The following is a 7,187-nucleotide window of genomic DNA, read 5'->3' as shown; positions in this document are numbered from 1 at the left end:
CATGTCACGTAAAACTTGGAAGACATACATGCGTGAGCATCTCTCCTTGTGATTCTAACCCAGGGAAGAGCATTTAAAACTCGAAAGGAGGCAAACTAGGGTTCAGGCACCCAGAGTTGAGCTGGGTGGCCACTGGGAAGAGAGTTCCAGACCCCTTCCTGTTTGGGGGAGGGGGAAATCTCCCCCTCTGCCCCTCTTGAGTCCTCGTGGCTGGACTCATCCTAACATGGACTCAAGGCGGATAGAGGAAGCGGGAGCGGGAACACGTGTTCGTTTGTTGTTGTTGTTGTTGTTTTACCTTCTAGCCGTGAGAAGTGGCTGAGGCGGGCAGCTTTTCGACTGTGTAGACCAAGGGACAGTACATGTGTGAGACAGGGATCAGACCGAGAGACTTAGCTTTCGGGTGCGCCCTGAGGGAAGGAAGAATCTAAACAGAGTTTGGGCTTGGGGGGGGTCCCTGAAAGAAGTCACAGTGTCTGTCTCCCTAGGCTTCTCGGCCCCAATGAATTCCCTACTTTGGGGATCGGAGCGTCCTCCTAACTCCAGGTGCAGATGCAGGGAGTGCGCCTTTCACCCGAGAGAGAGATGGATGTCTCGCTTTCAGGGAGACACAAAGAAGAGCCCGAGGGTCCCTCTTGTGTTGGCCGCCTGCTTGAGGTCACCGTCACGCCAAATGATCACTGTGCCACGGAGGTGCATTTTGGCGTGGCCTATCCTGGGCTCCACAGCCACCTCCCTGAGAACGGGTATGGTCAGAACCGTAGGAAGCTCAAGGGCGCCGCCAGCCGGTTTCAAAAACGTATCTGTCAGCACCTGCTGGCTGCAACCGCGAGGTTTGCAAGTGCCCTCCGCATAATTCTCCCCCTCCCCCGCAACGACGTCATCACTTCCAATCCTGGCGAACAATGTATGGAACCTTTGCTGGGGTTTTCGTTTGTTTCTCTTTTGTGGGGTTTCTCTCTCTCTCTCTCTCTCTCTCTCTCTCTCTCTCTCTCTCTGTCTCTCTGTCTCTGTCTCTGTCTCTGTCTCTGTCTCTGTCTCTCTCTGTCTCTCTCTCTCTGTCACACGCGCTCTGATGTTCGGGGCCTAATGGGAGAAATGAAATCAAGCGAGGGGTTTTGCCCTCAGGTTGCCTTGGTCTCGGGTTGACTTGTGTGCGCTGAGAAAGACGGCCTTTACTGAAGGCCCTGCGCAGACTTTTTGACACCCCCGATCCATGGAATCCTGAAGCTGTGGAACCTAGAAATCTTTCGGTCTCCTTTTGATTTGGAAATCTTCTCCTTGACAGAAAGAAGCCCATTTAAAAGAGAAAAAGAAAAAGTGGAACTGCATGAGCAGATCGGTTTTTAGATCTCAGCCGGGCGGCTGCCCGGTTCTCTGGGGAGAACTGTCTTCATCTTGCAAATCTGTACACACAGCCCACAGTGGCCTGGGATGGAGGCCAGTGGACTGGATTGGGCAGAACCTGAGACCAGAGGAAAGAGAAAAAAAATAAGAAAAATGGTGGTGGTGGTTGGGGGGAGGGGGAAGAGGTCTGCTTTGAAAAATAGGAACTGCTGGCAGGGCTCCCTCACCCCCACCCCCCCACCCCAAAGTAGGACTGTGTATCCAGGCGTAGAAATGATACTGCGCCAAGAAGGCAAGCGCTGTTGAGACTGCTGTTCCTATGATGTTACAAACCGAAAGCGATGCTTTCTGGTCGAGGCTCTCCATGACAATCTGCTAAGCAAATCACACGTTGGCTGTTTTGGACGTTCTCTGCAGTTTTCATTGGGAGTGAGGAAGAGCCGTTTGTACATGTTTTGATACAATGTTTTGAATGCTGTGGGACCATGGTATGTTTCCGCCGTGGATGAACAAGGTTGCCTTTTCCAGCTTCCGCTTGCATGGTCATTTCCTGGTCCTGACGACCCCCCCCGCCCCAAGTGAGGGAGGCCTGTGTGTCTTTGTGTCCATTTAGAAGGGTTGGTGCTTGATGCCAGCATGATATCCAAATCTTGATTTTGGACTTACCAAACTACTGTTGGGAGTTTGTTTCTTGTCTTAATCTCCCTTAACTCTTGCAGTCACCTGAGTGTCCACTCTTGATTTCGCGTCTCTCTCTGCCTCTGTCTCTGTCTCTCTCGCTCTTTCCTTTTGTTGATTTCTTCAAGGCAAGCCATCTTTTTCCTCCTCCTCCTCCTCCTCCTCCTCCTCCTCCTCCTCCTCCTCCTCCTCCCCCCCCTCCTCCTCCTCCCCCACCACCCTCCTCTTCCTCTTGCTCCTTTCTCTGCCCCCCTCCCCCCTCCCTCCCTCCTCCCCCCGCCCTTTTAAAATGGAAGTCTAACAGACTGACAAGAGTATATTGGTTTTCAGGTGTATACCCTAGCGAGTGGCTATGTTTACACATGGCCCAGGGATCTCCGTGATAAGTCTCGTTACTGTCTGTCACCATTCGATGTCATGACAGTAGGATGGACTCTATTCCGCCTGCTGTACATGACATCCTGCGAGTGAGTTGTTTATTTCATAACTAGAAGTGGGCACCGCTTCCTCTCCCTCACCTATTGCACTCGTCTCCCTCTTCCCCCCTCCCTCCCTCCTCTGGCCACCCCCCATTTGTTCCTTTTAGGTGTCGAGGAACCTGTTTGCGGTTCCTTCTTTGTGTTCATGTGTGTGTATTGCTGTGTACGTTCTTCACAGACATGATAGTCTCGCGACCTGAGGTATCTTGTGTAGCGCAATACCCTCTGGGTCTCTCCATGTTTCCGCGGATGGCAAGACCTCATTCCCTGGTAGGGTTGAGTCATAAACGCGCGCGCGCCTGTGTGTGACTAGGTAGAGACGTATGCACACAGAGAGCGCTATCGGTATGTCCCTAACTATGGCTACATAGGGATAGGTGTGGATACACATACACGTGTATGTATGTGTCACCCTCACCCCCTCGGTGGGCACGTAGTGGAGTTGCTGGGTCACGTGGTAGTTGTTGGTGCAGTGCTTTCAGGGACTTCTGTGCTGTTTTCCGTAGTGTCATCTGTTGTCGGGGAGCCATTCTGTCAGGCGCCAGGTGATATCTCTGAGTCCTCCAGCATGACATGGTGGTGGTCTCTCTCAGCGTGAAAAATAGGTGTCCCGTCAGGAGCCACTTTCCTCTGCCGTTTGGAACTTGCTGTCGCGATTCCAGATCCTGGGCCTGGCCGTGTATGCTTGTGCAGAGAAATGCCAGCGCTTTCTATCATACCCTCCATTTAAAAAAAAAATGGTTCTGTATTTGATGGGCTGCGTTGGGTCTTTTTTTGCTGTGCGCGGGCTTTCTTTCCGTTGCGGTGAGTGGGGGCTCCCCTTCGTTGTGGTGCGCAGGCTCCTCATTGCCAGTGGCTTCTCTTGGTGCGGAGCACGGGCTCCAGGCACGGGGGCTTCAGGAGTTGCGGCACATGGGCTCAGTCGTTGTGCCTCACGGGCTTCGTTGCTCCGCGGCATGTGGGACCTTCCTGGAGCAGGGATCGAACCCGTGTCCCCTGCAGTGGCGGGCGGATTCTTAAGCAGTGCGCCAGCTAGGCAGCCCCAGTTGTTTCTTGTATTTCAGGGAAAGGTTTCCTTTGGCTTTTGGTTTTGTCCCCGCCCCCACCCCCCAAGAAAGGTACTGTTGGTTGCTTTGTTGACAGTGGAAAACTGTGTTGCGGTTGCTGTTGGAGTGGTGGGGGTCGTCGTCCTTGTTGCTTTGTTTCCTTTGTGGGCGTTGTTTTCTGTTGGTTTTTTCTGGCTTTGTTTCCTTGTGGATGAAAATGCCTGGTCTTGGTCTGCTCTGTTCAGGCCTCCTGCCCACTTTCCCCATCGGGTTGCTTGTTCTGGGGGGGCTGCGTTGCATGAGGCCTTGCCCTGTTTTGGACAGGAACCTCTTATGGGACATGCTTGAGGTTTTCAGATGCGTGTGTGTGTGTACGTGTACACGTGTGTGTGTCTGTACGTGTACACGTGTGCATACACGTACATGTGTGTGTGCCTTTACGTACTCCTTGAAGGGCCACAGCAGTCCCAGAGCTTGACTTTGACTTTTTGGTAGTTTGGCTTGGTTTGATTTTGGTGGGACGACAGGTCACTGTGAACCTTTACTGTAAATCTCTCTCTCACACGCACGCGCGCGCGCGCGCGCGCACACACACACACACACACACACGCACGCACGCACGCACGCACGCACACTCACCACGTTGCATTGTGTAGATGTCCTGGAACGCGGTTTCTTTAGTGGATGGCTGTTGACTCGCTGCTCCCCGCCCCCCTGCCCCCGCCCGCCGGTGACTGTGGTCAGTCCATTTTGAAATCCACGTTCTGACCTCAAGGGCATGTTCCCCACCCACGCACCCATGTGTTCTCTTTGGACTTTGTCGCGGTCTGTGCGGAAATAGATGTTTGTTTCCATTTGTGTGGGGCCAGAGTGTATGTTTACTTTCGTTTCTAGCTTCCGGGCTCTGCGTATCAGCTTTCCAAAGCCCTTCCCCGTGCCAGAAGGGATGAGTTCCTGCGTCGTTCTCTGAGCGCTTGCCTGGTTTCGTTTCGCTGGTCCCCGCCTTCCCTCCCTCCCTCCCTCCCTCCCTCCCTCCCTCCCTCCCTCTCACCCTCCGGGGAGCTGGGGATCTCGCTTGTGGCACTGTGGGCGTCTCCGTGGAATTCCCCGCGCCCCCCCCCCCCCCCCATGGCCTGGAATCGCGTCCCCTTCCAGGCAGCCTCCCGGCGGCATCTTGCCAGCTACCCCCGCCCCCGTGTGCTGCCGGGGATCGGGACGCGCCGTGTCGTGTCGTGTCGTGTCGTGTCGGGCCGGGAGCTAGCTCCGAGGCGGACCCCTCGGGGCCGCGCGGGACGCCCGCCCCGCTCCGGGAGGAGCTCGGGCGTTTGGGCGGCCCGGCGCTCCGGCGTCCTCGGTGGCCGGCCGGCGACCGGGATCCGGCCCGGGGACGTTCGAGCCGGTTGTCGGGCGCCACCTGGCGGCCGCTTTTATATTGTCCCTTCCCTCCGGAGCTCCGGCGACCTTGTCGAGGGCTGTGACTCAGCCGCCGGGCCCGAAGCAGAGTTCCGGGAGGCGGGCGACGCTGGTGCTGGCAGCCCCGGTGGCGCCGAGGCGTAGGCGCCTCCTGCTGTCGCCTGAGATTGGGCCTGCAGATCTATGGGGCTGTGACTGCCGCCGCGCTCCCGAGCCAGGGCTGAGGGGCCGCCTGGCCGGGTCGACCAGCATGCGCCCGTGCCCCTCCGGCCGCGGGAACCCATGTCGGGTCGTGCCGCCGCGGTGGGAGAGGAGAGGGTCTGCCGCGCCCGGAGCGCCTGGGACTTGGTGGCCCGGCCTTCTCCTGGGCCGCCCTTGGGAGCGTTCGTTCCCCGACCCCCCCCACCTCCCTTTCCCGGTGCCCCCCGCGTCCCGCTCCGGAGGTGGGGACCGGCTCGGGCCGAGCGTTGAGGCCGGTGGAGGCCGCCACGGGCTCGGTGGTGGACGCGCGTGCGTCCCGGTCGTCAGATGCTTTCGGGCCGATGGTTTTCTGAGCCGGACTCCAGAGGTGAGGACCGGCCTGGGCCGCCAGCGGTGACCCGGAGAGGCTGGCCCGGGCCTGGGTGCGTTGCCCCGTGGGCTCCGGGCGTCTCCCTGGAGAAATGGGTTCAAGTCCCGATGGGTCCGGAGACGTGGACGGACCGGCCCCTGCTCGCGCAGGTGGCCGGCGAGGGTGCACCCGGCCTGTCAGCGTGCCCGCGTGGGTCCCGGTCGTCGGACGCGACTTTGTCTCCCCCCTCCGCTCTCCACCCCGAGTCCGGGCCGGGAGGTGGGGACTGGCGCGAGCCATACTGGGTGGCCCGGGGAGGGGCTCCCGGGCCCGGGCGTGGTCCCTCATGGGGCCCGCTCATCGGAGGCGGCTCGGAGGGGTGCTGTGTTTCTTTCTTGGAACCAAGTCCTGGCCCGGAGACTCGGATGGACCGGTGCCTGCCCGCGTGGGGGGACCGGGGAGGGCGTCCCCAGCCCGCTCCCTCTCCCCCGTGTCCCCGGCCCACTCTGCCACCCCTCCATCCCCGGGTCGACCAGGTGGCCCCGGGCGCTCCGGGGCAAGTGTGGATGGGGAAGTGTTGGGGGCAGGTGGCCGGACCGAGGTTCCGGGGGCCCCCGTGAACCTCGTGGGTGGGCCCCGCTGTCGGGCGCGATGATTTCTTCCGCCGGAAATGGGGCCTTTTTGCCACCAGATAGGTGCTGACACGGTGTTCTTCTGCGTCTGTCGCCGATAGACGCTGGGGCTCCGGACGCGGGCAGGACTCCGGGCTGGGGGCGGCTGTCTGACGCCCGGCTCGGTCCTTGCCGCTTGAGCTGCCCGCTTGGGCCTGCGCGCCGGCTCTTGCGTGCGCGTCCGGCTGCCCCGACCCGCGGTGCCGCCTCCGGCCTCTGGCTGAGCCCGAGGGCGGCGGGGCCAGGTGGCGTCGGGTGCTCGACCCTGTGCGCTGCCCCCGCTGCAGGCACCCGGTGGTGAGTGGCCGGCACGACCCCACCCCACAGGCTCTGTGCCCCGTGTCAGGCGTTCTCGTTCTGGGGTGGCTGGCTGCTCTTTGCCCGAGACGAAGGGGCGCCGGCGAGGCGGAAGCGGGCCTCCGTGTGATGGGTCTTCGCCGTGCCTCCCCTGCGGGCCTCCCCCGCCGTGGCTTTAGGCTGGGTGGGTCAACCGATTGATGTGGTGGTGCCACGCTCCGCTGGGCTGGGCCTAAGCCGTGCCAGACGAGGGACGGACGTTCCTGGGGGACGGGACCGCTCTTCTCGTTCTGTCCGCGGGCTCCTCGCCTCTCTTCCGCCCCGCCTGCCGGGGTGTGCGGAAGGCAGGGGTGCGGCCTCCGGCCCCGAACCCGCGGTCTCCCGCCCCCGCCTCCCAGCGTGGGCGGGGACCGGGGTCCTCGGACGCAGCAGACGCTCTCGCTGTGCCTCTTTGGCGTACGCCTCGCGAGCGGCCCTCCCCGCGGCGGGGAGGGCCGCCCCGCCGCCACGCTGCGCGCCCCCCGTCGGTGTGCGAGCGTGCCGCGCCTGGCCCTCCGTGGTGCTCCTGGAGCGCTCCAGGTCGTCCCTCAGGTGCCCGAGGCCGAGCGGTGGTGTTGTTCCCCTTTCCCAGCGTGTCCCTCGGGTCTCCGCCACCGTGGCGGGTGCCGTGAGCGGCTCTCTCTTGGGGGGGTCGAGACGGTAAGGG

The sequence above is a fragment of the Hippopotamus amphibius genome, chromosome 15 (genome assembly GCF_030028045.1).
Source record: "Hippopotamus amphibius kiboko isolate mHipAmp2 chromosome 15, mHipAmp2.hap2, whole genome shotgun sequence".
In the NCBI taxonomy this organism is placed as follows: domain Eukaryota; kingdom Metazoa; phylum Chordata; class Mammalia; order Artiodactyla; family Hippopotamidae; genus Hippopotamus; species Hippopotamus amphibius.
The sequence above is the reverse complement of the archived record's forward strand: the minus strand, read 5'-3'. Positions refer to the sequence as shown.